At 39.6% G+C, this 16,257-nt stretch overlaps 1 long non-coding RNA gene across 1 annotated transcript in view; it reads right to left on the reverse strand.

The window, feature by feature from the left end:
- LOC144368289 (uncharacterized) overlaps positions 1-16,257 on the reverse strand; it is a 46,400-nt gene that overhangs the window by 19,922 nt on the left and 10,221 nt on the right. The window contains exon 3 of the long non-coding RNA XR_013428093.1: positions 1,697-1,818. This is a non-coding gene — a long non-coding RNA (uncharacterized LOC144368289). The remainder of the gene's footprint in view (positions 1-1,696; positions 1,819-16,257) is intronic.

The following is a 16,257-nucleotide window of genomic DNA, read 5'->3' on the forward strand; positions in this document are numbered from 1 at the left end:
TAGCAGCATCCCAACAAGAATGGCAAAAAGGCCTAGGGCTTGGAGAAGAGTAAGGGCAGCATCTTAATGTTGGTTTGAGAACACAGGTATCTGGGGAGACCAGCCTAGGAGCATCTTATGAGCCTGGTGACAAGGAGCATCCTTGGGCCAACTCACCAGTCCAACTTTCCAGAGACATTAAGCTTCCCCTACTCCCAAGAGCAAGGTCACAGAGTTGGATGTTTATGAGCTCTCCAGTGTGGCTGACTTGAGGTGGTCAAAGATGATGCAGGCTTATGCAAGGAACTCAGTGTCTCTGAGCTTTATACTTCATCTATTTATCTACTCCAAAGTCCTGAAAGAACCTATGTTTTTACCCAGGTGAGTAGAAAACTGGATATGTATTGCTTCATTTTTATATTATTGCTAATGTAATTAATCCTAAAGGTGTGTTTCATTTACAGATGCTTTATGGGTATGTATCGGTGGTAAAAATAAATAAGCACACAAATACCTTTTTAATTTTATAATAAATGCATGTAAATGACCTATTTTTATGTGTTCCCCAGATGGCTATTTAGAGTCAACACAAACATACCCCAATTCTGCCTGAGGCCTTAAGTCAGTAACAGAGGACAGTCCCGGCTCTGAGCTCAGATTAGGCCCCATAAAGATGAAAAGACTGAAGTCGTCCCCAGGTTTCTAAATCATTGTGAAATTTTTTTTCATTCTTCGATTTTTTTCGATTTTTGATTCCACAGGAGGCAGGAATCAAAAAGTTTAAAAAACAAAACAAGAGAACTTCCTAATAAGAAGGCCAATCTGTAGTTTGGATCTTAGGGAAGAAATCAGGAAATCTGATTGTATATCTTACTTGATCATTGATTCACTACTTGGAAAATGGGATAATCATTAATACGAGGTGAAATTTTTTTCTATAATTGGCCAAACTATAAACATTTTAGGATTAGTAGACCACTTGTTCCCTGTCTCAACTACATAGTTCTGTTCGTGTAGGATACAATCAGCTATACATGATTCTATAAAGAATCGGTGAAGTTATGTTCCAATAAAACTTTATTTACAAAAACAGGCAAGAGATCAGTTTTGCCCAAAGGCTGTATATGGTTTGCTGATCTCCATTTCATTCCATTGTGCCTCTGATATTAAGAGATTTCCTTAGGACTGGAACTAGCTACAACTGAACATCCACCCTAGTCCCTGGCCAACCCCAAATAAAAGGCCTGAGAGGTAGAGGGAGAGAAAAATGAGACCAAGTTAGGCCAAGCCCCATGGTAAGGCCTGGAAGTAAATGAGATCAGTGTAGTGTATGTCTAGCATGATGTGGATTTTATTTTCTGAATCAGTAAATAATTAATTGATTGTTTTCTGGGAATGTGATTCCACTGTTTAGTTGTCCTAGAATATTCTGGATCTCCAGGTTAACCATCAGCTTCAATATTTCACCCACAATAATTTTCTTTGCCACAGTCAAGGAATAATATTAGCAAAAAGTCAAAGGAGCTGTGTTCTGATCAAATCAAGCATGCCTCAGCTAACCCAAACTGCTTTGGAATCAAACGGGCCTCAATATATCTTGAAATCCCTTGTTTCCCCAACTGCTCATACCAGCGACCCTTTCCTAAACAAATCCTCCTACCCTTTGGACCAGTATCCCTGGAGAATCAGTGACTGTGGCATGCTGATGTTGTCTCACCTGGAATGGTCCGATTGCTTCCGAGCATCTTAGAACATTTTGTTCTTGCTGTCCTCTGGTCATTCCTGTCAATGCTGCACACCTGGTAATGAACCATGCTTGGAACTGAGAAGAAATGGTCTCTGCACAGAAGGAAGAGGTACCTCAGTGTCTTCTATGGCTCCTTCATCATCTCTATCTGAAAGGGGAGTCTAACTTGACAGCTGGCCGGGAAGACAGATTTCCGGCTCTGCCACATATTTCCAACATTACTTATCTGCCATGACTTACCATCTGTGATTTGACATGTTCTACACACATGGGCATGTTGTACACATTAAGACATGCTTCCTACATTAGGAGATTTTCCCAGATTGAGAGCATTTTCCTGGAGCAGAACAGAAAGATTGAATTGAGGCATTCAGGTTGACCTCAAAATCCATGGATCTAAGAAGGTTCAAGATGTTTTCTTCCCTTTAAGGGTCCACCCTTATCCTAAAGGGCAGCAGCATTTATAATGAGGGCCTGGGGCATGCTACAGGAAGCGTCTGCTGTCTTACATCCATCCCTGATCAACGATGGATGAAACTGCCGCCTAAATCTGCCTTTCTCTTTCCCCCCTCCACATGGGGAGAGGCTGTGGGCTGTAGCTCACAGCTCACCTGGAAGGCCTCTGGTTGCTAAAGAGTGGGATGGAGACTCTGAGACAACCTGATGGATCATCTCATAAACAGAGCCCACAGGAAGGAAAAGAAAATTATGCCAGCAGAATGCACTTATGAGAAATAGATACGTGTGGTGCAGGGAGAAATGCTTTGATATTAAAATTTTTTGTAACTTAAAAAGGCATGAAAAATGATACCGACCACTAACTAATCAACATTCCTTTGCGAATGCAGCTTCAGTTCCTAACCAAAAACACATCCCTGCTATTGTCTTGTCTGGATCCAGATGCAAACATGATTAATTAAGTTTTGAGGGAGGAGAGGGAGGGGGATGGGTGGGATGCATGGCTCTCTCAGGATCCCTTTTATACACAGGCCTGGGAAGAATCTCTGTAGCAGGGTGAATATTTTCTCCCATATGGCATGGCTTGCCTTCTGTCTACTGAGGGACTCAGGGTGCAGTGAGTGGCCTGTATTCACTGTGGGTGAGGCAGAGAGAGGTTCAACAGGCATTATGGAGAGGTTCTTGGTACCTCCCATTGTACTGCCCATCAGAGTAGGGAAAGCACTCCAGATGTCTTGTTGGGAGACCTGGCCTCTGTTCTCTATGCTTCTACCAAGTAGTCTGGCAGCTTAGGCCAGCTGCTTTGGTTTCTGCACTTGTACATAGAAAGGTTGGATTAAAAGTTCCTTAATAAATGTCTTCTATTTCTAGCTTCTTATTTAGATGCATGAGGTCCCTCACAGGTAGCAGGTGTTTATTAATCAATTGCCAGGCATGGTGGCAACTGTCAACCTTAGGCAAAGGAGTCTGGTGATGGTGGGGCAGAGAAGTATACTGGGTGAGCATTTCTGGTGCAAGTGACTGCACTGCAGAGTCCCAGGAAGCAGGGCAATGTCAGCAGACTTGCTTGCTGACACCTGCTCTGCCACAGTAAAACCAGAGACTGGGATTGAGACAGCTGAGTGCCCTGCACCTCAGTGTCCAGGTTAGAGAATAGAGAAACCTGGCCCAACTTACCCTGGGCTATTAGAAAACTGAGCAGTGCTCTATTCTGCTAATTGGTCAGAGGGGACAGTGACACAGTGGTATCTTCTCCAGGAGTCTGCTTCCCTGGTAGAAGTGATAGGTCCTTGAAGTACACTGTAACTAAGTAGTTAAAGTGGGTCTGGAGTCAGCTGCATTCAGATCATTCATCATCCTAATCATTAGGCAAATTACAAACCTCCATTAGGCCTCAGTGACTTCCTTTGTCAAATGGGAATGATAGCCGTATTGCATAGCTTCTAAGATTGTTGTGAAGGTTAAAAAAAATTAAAATATATAAAAATGCTTGTCAGGAGGATTGCAAATTTCAGGCCAGCCTGGGCAAAAAAAAGATCCCGTCTCATAAAAAAAAAATGGCTGAGATTATAGCTCAGGGGGAGCATACCGGTGAGTTTAATTCCCAGTACCGAAAACACACACGCACACACACACACACACACACACACACACACACACACAAACACACACTGTGCTTCCAGTCATGCCTGACAATTTCAGCAAGTGCTAAATGAGTGTTAGTGTTGTTACTGTGGCTCCTCTCCAGTGTTGGGTGCCCACCAGATGTCCTCTTAATGTGCACAGAGCTGTCCCAGGGGAGAGTGAGCAGAGCTGCCCAAGTCTTCAGCTGCACAGAGCGAGCATATCATTCCTTTGACAGATATCACCAAGGGCTCACAATGCACCAAGCTCTTTAGCTAGGCTTTGGGGAGACTATGTTACATGGTGATTTCAACCTGGCAGAGAGATCTGGGCTCACCAGAGAAGCATGCGGTGGGCATCTTCCCTGTGTGGTAAGCAGGAGCAGACCTGTGCACAGGTGGAAGAGTTTCACAAGGCCAGAAGGACCCCAGGATGGTGCCAGTACCAGGAGCTTCTCACCAGACTTTAAAACCTAAATGTGGGGATTTGAGCCAGAGCCAAGAATAGGGGTTATCGAGCTATTTTGTTGGGGGTTTTTCTTTTCTTCCAAAGCCATCTGATTCCACTAGTGGTTAGCATCTCTTGATGTCAGCTGTACATGGCCAATTTTTCAGAACACTAACCACACCCTCTCAAACACTGGAACAATGAATTGCCCAATTCAAGTTCTATAATTTCTCTCAATTCCCAAAGGAAGACAATGAATTTTACATGTGTCTGATTTCTTCCCTGAAAGCATCTATGGATTATTCAGCATTCTCTTACTTAGCTGGGAAATCACTTTAAAAATATCATTTCTAATCCATCTTCATGTTTGGGAGTTTGTTATTCCCATTTCCCGGATGGAGTAACTGAGAGCCGAGTCAGGAGACATCTTGCTCAGGGACTCAGAACCACAGAACAATGTGATGGTGAGGGCAAAAATCTGCTCTTATTTCCTGCCTTACAATCCATTGCAACCTGGGAATGACCTTTCTGGGCAATATTAGAAACATGAACATATAAAATGGAGAATTTAGATCACAATCCTCTGGACCAAAGCCAGGACACTAAGATGAGTGTGCTGCTGTTGTGAAATGCATTTTAAGAGTTATTTACTGTTTTGAATGTAATTTAAGGTGAAGTAGATCTTCCATGGAGGCTGCAGGCTAATCCCAACCTCATGGACAATGACTTTCAATTCATGTCAGCAAAGATTTAACCCCTGAAATGTGCAGGGTACTGCTTGATGGATGTTTTATAAAGGAACCAAGATGAGAAGGAATTTTCCTTAGAAGAACAGCATAAAGATGGATATAGAGATGAAATTTTGGCTCCCAGCCTGTGCATGAACCAGCCCTGCAGATGTGTGTCCCCTGCTCCATGCTCCTGCTGACCTATCCAGAAGAAGCTGCCAGGGGATGTTCTCTACTCATTCAAGGGCAGTTCCCCTCATTGAGGAAGGCTGCAGTCCAAAGCAAAGGTCCTATAAAAGAAGGTATTTTAGGCTTAACATTTGGTATTTGTCACATGTTGTCTTTGTTGTTGTTACATTTTATTTTTATTTTAAGCACCTTTCAAAGATGTAAAAACTATGCTTGGTTCATAGACCATAGGTTGCCAATCCCTATGGATTGAAATGGAATGAAAACAAGATTTGGATTAAGAAATGAATTCAGGATGAGGCTGGGACATTAGAGCATTCACTGCAGGTCTTGCATCCAAAGCTATATGTCACTGAGTGCTGTGTGTTGGAAAATGATATTGACTACTAATGTGTTGGGTCTTCTTTTCAACCTGCAATAAGAACCATCAGCTTAAGTCCCTAATAAAAGTATAGTCTTGTTCTTTGTAAAATTCATTTAAGAAAACCTTCAGATGTACTCATGAGTATGAATAATTTATGTTATTATAAAGTTGACCTATCTTAACATTTAGTAAATAATTCTGATAATTCCACAACTTACACACACACACACACACATTACCAATTTTGTTTTCACACTTAGGGTTTATGTCATGACACATTTTTAAAAAGCCATCATTAAAAGCCACTGAAAATGATACTCCCAGGCCCAACTTCCCTAGAACAAGGGTTAACTATTTATATATTTTTATTTTATGGGTATTTGTCTTCATGTTTCCAAAATAGGACTTCCTTGGTCATCTGGAAGAATGGATTCTCAAGAAATGAAGTATAGACAGAGAATCCTAATTCCTTGATTTTTTTCTACTCCAAGGCTGATCTTAAGTCCCCATACCTTTTCCTTAAAATGCAGCACAATTTAGCAGATATCAAATAGGTACAAGGCAGCTACACTAGAATTTGCATATCCTTCAAAAATAAGAATGATACCATTGCTGTGTTCAAGGAATTTATAATAGGATGAGAGAAGAACTGATTAGGTTTTACTATAAAAAATGTAGGAAAAATATCTCTTTGATGAGCATATGTGAACACTATCAGAAGCTGGATAATTTCTTTCTGGCAATAACTGTTTAGGTTGAAAGTAGATGTAAAAAAGGATAAAGGTGTCTTTAGCACTGGATAAATTTTAGTTCCATGGTGGACAGAATAAAATTTTTTATAGTTATGGATGATGATACATTTGCTGGCCTTCTCAATGAAAAAGACAAAAAGCTCTATAAACAGATTTTTTTTCCCCCAGGGCAGAGGGAAAAGAGCCAACCCCGAAGAAATACAGGATTTATAAGAATAATACACTAGTCAACTTGGATGTCAAAACAAAATACCATACACTGGGCAGCTTGAACAGCAGAAATTGTTATGTATCAACAGTGCAGTGCAGTTTATGGATTATATCCAACTTTTCTTGCAGTTCTGGAGGCTGGAAGTCCAAGATCAAAGTGCCAGCATGGTCACTTTCTGGTGAGGGTTCCTTTCCTGCTTTATAAGTGGCCACCTCCTTGCTGTGTGCTCACATAGCAGGAAGAAAGAGAAAGAGCTGACTCTGCAGTCTGGAGGGTCTGGCCCTCCTGACCTCATCTAATTCTGATTATTTCTCAAAGTCCCCATCTCCAAATACTTTTACATTGGGGTTATGTTTTTTTTTTTTTTTTTTGCGGGGGAGGGGGATATATTTACATCCATAGGAGCAATATAAAATTATTGTTTAACACCAGATCTCAGTTAAGTTTCTCTAGTGTGTATTGCTTTAGGATAGAGTTGATACATGTGAAGTGCTCATAATAGCACCAAGCCTTTGATGACTACATCCAAGTTGACTATTGTTATTGGAATTACATTTGATAGTGCCAGAAATTCATAAGGCCATTCTTCTTATAAATTACTGATTTATTTAAGCATCATTACCAACTTTTGTTTCAGCATTAACAATCGCCTGAATAATTTGAGCAGGTTGTCTGGGAGGAGAATTAATTATTATTTTTTTTATGTAACTGATTTTTATATCCATATTTTGGTGTATTTAAATTAATCTTTATGTATATTGGGGCCTTATTTTTCTACCATATAGATCATTTATCTTAACATTTCCTTTTTATAATATAAGCCTTTAATGTTATAAATTTCAGTCTGATCCAGGTGCAGTGGTGCACACCTGTAATCCCAGCAGCACAGGAGGTTGAGACAGGAGGATTGCAAATTCAAAGCCAGCCTCAGCAATTTAGCAGTGCCCTAAGCAACTCAGTGAGACCCTGTCTCTAAATAAAATACAAAAAAATAATAATAATAAATAAAGGGGTGGGGCTGGGACTCAGGGTTAAGTGGCCCTCGTTTCAATAGAGCACAATTTTTTATATCCACCACCCCCCCGCAAAAAAAGAAATCTTTCTGAGTCCTGTTTGACTTACACTGCATATATTTTAATTCATTTTTATTCTATTTTTGTTCATTTACAACTATTTTCTATTTTTCCTTTTATTTTTGATCTACGGTTTAATTAGACATCATTTACCTTTTAAAAATCTGTAGATGTTCCAGTTTTCTTTCTTATATTTCTCCATTTTGATCAGTAAACATCATATTTAAACAGTGAATAGTTTTATCCTTTTTCATTCATCTAGGAAAATTTTCATCCTTTACTATCCTATTGTATACTATACTATTGTTCACCAAAAAGGTCCTACCAAGGTCCAAGAGGAGATCACTGTTGAGTGATCTTAGCTATTCACAGTTCTTGTTACCTTATTATCTATAATTTCTGTTAATTTTTATTAGTAATTTGATTTTATAAGTTAACCTTGTATTTTACTGGTAAAACTCCCACTCCAATTATATCTGCACTATCTGGTACTAATATTCCAAGTCTATTACTCCTTGGCATAACATAACATTTACAAATTATTATAAATAACAAGAAAGTTTAGCCATTTGTTGGATACGAGGAGAATTAATTATTCCCATTGTATTTACATGAATTTCAAATAACAAGATAATTTAGTTGTGTGGGGGATTGTGTGAAAACTAGGCTTGAGATATTAATGTCCTTTACAGTAATTCAATTCTTAATCACTTTCAGAATCATTATCTGACAATTTCGGTCACAACCTTGAGAGAATTGTTGATATCTCATTCCTAATTTGAAATAAGATAACCTTGGTTCAAAGAGATTGAGTGTTCAAGGTCAGCTAGAAATGAAGAGTCACTTCCTGGACTCCACCCAGATCACCTCACATCATAGACAATGTGCTTCTCTTTAATCCACTGAAGCCTTTTTAGAGCAAATAAAATTCCTCCTCTCAAGGAGTATTGGACAGTGTAGTGCATTACCTACTGGAACAAAAATCATTAAATGCATTGGCAGTGATGGAAAAATGGATGAGGGATAACGTGTAGTATTAATGGACACAGTCCCCATATATATCCTCACACACATCATTCATTGTGCCCTAAACAGCTGCCTATAATCCAAGCACTGCAGAAAAAGTGAGCAAAGACATCAAACTTCTTAATTTCAGAAGGCATTTTCCAGCAGTAAGACAGAAAACATGTGAAAGAATTTAGGAGTAGGCAGCCTTTTCTTTCTTCTCCCCTGCATCTGTATTTTCCCCCACTTCCAAGTCTAAGATGAAGCCCTCTAGTCTGAGTAGAAAGAAAGGAAGGTTGAAGAGGAAATACTAGTGTCAACTGAGAAACAAAATTTGTGCATTCTTCTAATCCCCTTGTAGTTGAATCACAGATGAGGGTGTGCCTGCTGGGAGTACATAAAGCACCCCTTTTAAATTTGGAGATCTGCAAATGGAGAGAACCTGTGTCTTGCTTTCTGTATGAAATCCAAAGAGATGCAAGGCTGACTCATTTTTATGTATCAACAGTGGAGTGGAAAGTGTGGTGTGACATAATGGAGCCAGAGGTGTACTGGGTTTCTATATTCTTTTTTTTTTTTTTTTTTTTGGTGCTGGGGATCAATCGAACCAAGGGCCTTGTGTATGTGAAGCAGGCACTCTACCAACTGAGCTACATCCCTATTCCATTTCTGTATTCTTGAAGAGGAGCAAATGGCTGTGTGAAAATATTCAAATTTCTTGAGTAAGACACAAAAATTTTCTGAGAAAGAGTAAGGCCATGGGACCCCCAGGCCAGCCTAAAGGAAGACTGGATGAGAAGCATATAGCCCAGGGACCAGATTGCTGAAGTTATGGGAAGACACAGTTAAATTTCAGAAGATTGCAGGTCTGCTGCAGCCTATCTTGGCTGCTTAGAGGGCAAGGTACCTCTGAAGCAGCTCATCAGCAGTGCGCCAAGGCAATCCAAGTAAGAAGAAAGAAAGGTACTATTATTGCTCACCTGTACCTATATTTTGTAAAATAAATAGTTGTTACATTAGCTATTATTTATCAACGGCCAATTTTATGTCAAGAACTTTGTATCATCTAATTTCAACATAACTTTATGATGTGTAAGTTACTGAATCCCCTCCATAAGACCAAGGGAACTAAATTACTTACCCAAGATCACCTGCCAATCATCAAAAAAAAAACATGATTTGTATCTGTATCTGTATGACTCTAAAACATATCTTCTTGGGATTAGAGAGAAAGATTTAACTAGTACACCATTTGCATCTTTGATTTTTAAACCATGTGGCTGTTTTTTAACCTATGTAGCAATAAATGTCATCAAAATTAAAATAAAGCTAATTTTTTTGCTAGTGTATTATCATTATACATAATAGTGATGTTCATTTTGACATATCCACAAATGCATATAAGATGATTTTCTTCATTGCAATCCCCAAAAGTTTCTCTTTTCCTCCCCTGCTCCCTCACCCATATCCCCTTCCTTTACTCTATTGGTCTTCCTTCTATTTATTTATTTAATTGGTGCATTATAGTTATATATAAAATTGGAATAAATTGGGATTATATTTATAGATGCACATAAGCTAATGTTTTTTATGACACAGCGTCTACCTCCATATCCACCCTACACAAAGGCACGCTGACATCCACAGCCACTTAATCCTTTCCCATCTCCTCTTTGTAGGGGTCTATAAAGTGCTGACCCCTTAAAACTAGACTTGAGCTGGGCAATAGAGCTGTGCTTTCCCTTCATGGGGATGATCAGTCAATGCAGGCTGAGATGAGCTCCTGCCCTGGGAGGCAAATAAGAATATGTTTGCCTTTTAAGATGAAGGCCCCTTAACACACCCAAAGACCTGCGGTTCTTCCTTTGCTCATTACCTATGTTTCTCTAGACTTTTGAAAGGGTGGGAACATAGAAAAGGAATCCCCCCCACCACCCATGTACTGGGGGAAGGAGGTACAGTACAGTAGTGATGTATCCTTTGCTCTTGTCTTCCCAACACATGCTAGCCAGCACCACTAGTTTCTTATCAGACTGCCTATCACCATGTGGGACAAAGGAATTCCATATATGAACAAGGGGCAGAAAACAGGAAATTGTGTCCTGATCAAATGAAATTTGGGAGGGTTAGATTTTCATTTCAGACATGATTCTTGGAAGTTGGAGAGAAATGATTATTCTAAAGCTGATCTTAGGGGAGAGGAAGAAACAGAATGATACCTCAAATTCCTGCGATTCAAAACACTGACCATGTTCAAAATAGCCATGAGGACCCTTTCCTCAATATCTATAACTATAAACTGAAAAATTACGAAGAGAAAGAAAGAGGGAAATAAAGAGGAGAGTGGCCACATTAGAAGGGGTGGATTCATTTGTGAGTGGTTTACATTTGTCTACGGAGTTGTCTGTGTCACCGGTTCAGGGTACATTTATCTCAACTCATTTTCCAGTTAACCTCTGGTTCTTACATATTGTATTATCCAGAACCATATTTTTTAATCTTTCTCCACGGCATCTCAACAATAAAATTGTCGACGTTCCAGGAGCATAACAGTTGCAAGGAGGTTTTCAGTTAAAGGGAGAGAATTGAGTATCCACCATAATCCCTGTAGGCCCCGTATGAGTTGACAGCGACACCTGACTTCAAATATTATGATTGTCTTTTCCAGCTCACTATAGGGTTCCTTGTAAAGATTACAAGTCTTTTGAGCTCACATTTCCTTGCACAGCCATTATTTTTCCAGGGCACAAACTTTGGTGCCTAGGCGTTTGTGTCTTCAGGACCTGTGATCATGAAACTCACCTTGTGTGCTCAAACCTACCCTCCCTGATCTGGATACATTGCATCATCAGTCTGAGTTCTCCCCCTTCCCTATATCTATGCTCTTTACCATCTAATTCTGGAGTTTTCCCACTAAAAGGAAAGAGTATATTTCCCTTTCACTTTGGATTTGGTCACATGACTTGCCTTGGCCAATAGAAAAATAAGGAAGTGAGAGTGTGTCCATTCTAAGACTGGGTCCTAAGACAGTTCATGCTTTTTTTTTTTTTTTCTTGTAGAACTGAATTGAGCCTCACCAGCCAAGACCCTTGAGAGAAGTGGAACTCTAGCAGACCCATACATATTTGAAACCAGTGAGCTGCAACTGAGCCCAGCATGGATTAGCCAACTCTTAGTCAACTTGCAGAGTCCTGAACTAAACAGTGCTTATGGATTTCGCAAGTGATATTTTGCTGTTTGTTCCAAAGCATTAGTGTGGTCATTATTAACTGTTAGTGTGGTCATTATTAACTGTTCACCCTGTGTTGAGCTCAGACCATCAACTTTGATTTCCCCTTTCCTCATGATGATTTTATTTTCAGAGACTTTATTAGAGCTCCCCTACCCCTGATGGTGGATCACTGTACATCTGACCTTTGGGTCACAGGGCTGAGATCTCAGCACCTACCTTCTCAAAAGGCCCCTGGGATTCTTTTTAAAAAATTCCATAGCTCTTTGCCAGATCTTCTATTCCCACAGAAACAGGCAAGTTTGTGAGGTCTCAAAAATCAGAATGTTCACTTATCCTTATCCAAGAAAATGATAATCTCTTCAGCCAACTCTTCTGTGACTAACAGGGATTTCCAAAGATGTGACTCTACAGCACCTGAAGTGTCTCTTGATATGTGCTGTATTATGTAAGTACCCTACTGTACATATAATTCTAGGGTAATTATTTCATAAACGAATGTTACATTCAAGGAAACGGAAGCACAAGAAAATCTAAATGTCTGTATTAGTCAGCATTCTTTTACTATAATGAACACCTAAGATCATCAACTTATAAAGAAAAAAAGGTTTATTTTGCCTCATAGTTTTAGGAATTTTAGTCAATATTAAGTTGACCCTATTATCTTGGGCCTATGAAAGATATCAGGGCAGGAATAATTGTCAGAACAAGACCTTTCATCACACGGCTAGGAAGTGAAAGAATGAAGAGGAATAGATCAGGACCCCACAACCCCCTACCAGGGCGTGCCCTCAGTGATCTCCAGACCTTCCACTAGGCCCCATCTTGTAAAGTTTCTACCACCTGTTCATAGTGTCAAGCTGGAAACCAAGACTTTAACACGGGACTTTGTGGAAGGCTTATTCAATATCTTCCCTAAATTCAAAAACCTAAGGAAAGACAAATCCAGGATCAGAAGTAAGATTTTTAGTTATCCATTCAATTTTCTTGGCACTTAAGTCATTAGGGGTGTCTAAGGAAGCCCAATAACTAACGAGTTGTCCTCTTTTTCTGTACAAACTGCTAAGTAAAACAAAAACCTGGTAGATGCAGAACAAAACATCCTACTATGGTTTAGATATTAGGTGCCCCCCCCCAAAAGCTCATGTATGAGACAACCAAGAAAGTTTAGAGGTAAAACGAGTCAGTTATGAGAGCCTTGACCTAATCACTCTATTAATCCCCTGATAGGGATCCACTGGGTGGTGACTATAGGTAGGTGGGGTGTGACTGGATGAGGTGGGTTTCTGGGGGACATGCCTTTGGGGTATATATTTTATCTTTGGTGAAAGAATTCTTTCCCTCCCCTTCTCCCTCTGGTGCTATGTTGTGAGCTCTTTTACTTTTTCACATCTTTCCACCACGATGTTCTCCCTCTCCTTGGGCCCAGAGTGATGGAGTTGGTCATCTGTAGAATGAGACTTCGGACACTGTGAGCCCCAAATAAACTTTTACCCCTTTAAAATTGTTCATGTCAGCTCTTTTGGTCACAGCAGGAAAAAAAAAAAGCAGACTAAAACATACCCTTTATTTATGATAGAGGCTTTCTATTAGCCAAGTAGAGCTGAGATATACTCTAGGGAGGGGAAAAATCCTCCTCTAGAAGATCAAAATAAAATGTTTTCCTTTGTGAGCAACTCACTCCCAAGAGGAAGAATAATCTGAGCTGAGCGTGTCCAGATGGATCAGACAGTAAGTAACATACTCCATCCTCTCCCAGGGAATGGTGAGTAAAGGGGAGGAAGAAACCCAGTTTAGTGACACTAAATTATTCCCAGACACTAAATTATTCCCTTTAGCAAAAGGAAAGATTATAAGTTGGGTAAAAATATTCTAAAATATACCATTCTTTATTTAATATCAACCTAAGTCAGGCTCCATTAGAAAAACTGACATCTCATTCATTCCACTTCCTTAAAAACAAGATAGATATTTCTTCTGTCTGTTAGTGAAAACAATAGCCATTTTTCAACAATCATATTCTGAAATGCAGTGAGGTGGAGTGGGATGGAGTACATACTGAATCGTACTGAAATCACACCACATGTTCAGCCTTCTTCTCAGTCAACCTGACTGGTCCAGGCACAAGAAAAACCTCTCTTTCATCCACTTGTTAACTAATAAGAGACTATCTTATTTCTAATGAAAACTATGTTAATTCCAATGAAGTTGCCATTCCCCACCTTCAAATGTAGTGGTGTACTTTACACTCATATGCATCTTTTTCTAAAAAAAAATTCATCTGTTAGAAAAATTTGAATTTTAAATAGGTTGTAATTTTAGCCTATTCCCAATCCCATTGCCAAGTCCAGCTGCGTATTAGCTTCTTGCAGTCAATGCACACTACACAATGAATGTTTAAAGAATAATAAATGATAGATGAATTCCCCAAACTGATTGCCAAAGCCTTTTATAAAGTAGGTGGGAAGCAGGAATGGTTCTCATCATATCCTGTCTCCACCATCTTGATTCATCTACAGTGACAAAGAGGTGGTGTTGGGTTGTGGAAATGTGTGCGTGTGTGTGTGTGTGTGTGTGTGTGTGTGTGTATGTGTGTGTGTGTTTCAAATTGCATTTTTTGGCCACATCTCCAATGAGATGATTAAAGAACTTTAGTTCTTTGCAACCAGCTCAGCCAAAAGTTTGACTATGCTTCACTTTCTCAATATGGTTCTCATTTGCTTTCAACCTCATTCATTTCTTATTATTTGTCTTTCAGAGAAAAATCCAGCAAGAAAAATCAACCTTGAGCTTCGTTAATTAAGGCCTGCATTCTTGTTGGTATATTTCAGTAAGACAATCGGTAACTTTTGCCCCACTCTCTGGAGAACTTTATAATGTGGTTCTATTCATTCATCAGGGCTCCTTATGGCTCTGGGGCCCATCCTGGTTTGGTGGTCCCTAAATCTGTTTTCCTATGGAATTGTGGACATCATATCAGTTTGTAAAATTTATATTTCTCTCGACAGAGTTCCAGCAAGCAACCACTAGGATAATCTCATAGATCTTCACTGGGAAGAAGAGAAGAAGTAAGAATTTTTATGTGACTTTGTGATTTTTTTTAAAATAAAAAGACAAAAGGCGAGCACCAGATCTCCCCTCCCCCTATCCCAAATACCAAGCATTCTAATTCCAATTCCCCGTTTACTTGGTATGTGACATCATGACCCATCTTAAGCTCAGTCTCATTTTTCATGGCAAGCCAAAATAGAGAGGTAACTTTAGGGTTCTTTTTTCCCAAAATGTGGGCTGAGACAGAGTCAGGAAGAGAAGCAATATGTCCACCTCCTGGGCTCTTTCCTCTTCACTTTCAAAGAAGACTGGCATGGGTCAGTCATTTTACCCCAGCTCTTTGTGTCATTTTTACCAAAATAAGACATTCAGGCTGAGATTCTTAAGGTAAGAGTGGATCTTAAGGAAAGTTCTCCATATATTTGCTCAATTCTTCTGCTCAAGGGAATAGTATGGACATTGTAAGGACTTGAAGATGAACTCACTGTTCACATAAAAGAAGTCCATACACAGAACGGGGAAAGACAGATATGGAGCATAAAAAGAAAAAGTAGAGAGGAATAAAGGGGAAGGACCATTAAACATGCCCCTTCATGAGGCTGATGCCACTGTGTCTTGATTTGTTTGACCTCTCAACATCATCCCAATTCTAAACTTCCTCTTTTCTAGCAATGTAGCCAGGATAAATGTGGTCCCAGTAAGTAACCCAAACAAACAAACAAACAAAGGGTGTAGGCATAGGCCTAAAACATGGAATTCCCATCAGCTGACACAAAGAAATTTGTAAGGTTGAGTCCTGGGGCACTCCAATGTTAGAAGTCAGGAAAATAAGATGGAACAGCAAAGGAAGCAGAGAAAGAGCAGCGGTGAGGGAAAAAGAGAACCAAGAGAGAATTTTGAACAAAAGGCCAACAGAAGAAAGCATTTCTGACCTCCTGTCAAATGCCACTGACTGACAGCTCAGGATGGGAATGGAGAATTACTTCCTTGCTTTGGAGCTGACTTTGAACTGTAAGACTAGAAACACAAACCTGATTGAATAGACAGACGTGAAGACAATGATTATAGACATCTTTTTTTTTTTTCCCTAAAAATATCTTGAAAAAAAAATATTTGAAGACAAAATTAAGGAAGGCATTCGAGGTTTGAAAGCCGAAGTTTTCATTTATGTGAGCCTTTTGATGCTACAAAATGATCACCTCCCTCTGGTTCTATTGGTTTTCAGTTTTCTAGCACAATAGCTAAGACTGATGGAGCACTGACTCAGTGCTCATCAACCTTGCAATCCTATGTACACATTTGCATCTATTTAATCTTTATAATAGTGACTGAAGACCATTTAGAATCATTCCAAAGATGAGGATACTGAAGAGCAGAGAGTTCAGTAATTTGGCCCAGAC

The sequence above is a fragment of the Ictidomys tridecemlineatus genome, chromosome 11 (genome assembly GCF_052094955.1).
Source record: "Ictidomys tridecemlineatus isolate mIctTri1 chromosome 11, mIctTri1.hap1, whole genome shotgun sequence".
NCBI classification, from domain to species: Eukaryota; Metazoa; Chordata; class Mammalia; order Rodentia; family Sciuridae; genus Ictidomys; species Ictidomys tridecemlineatus.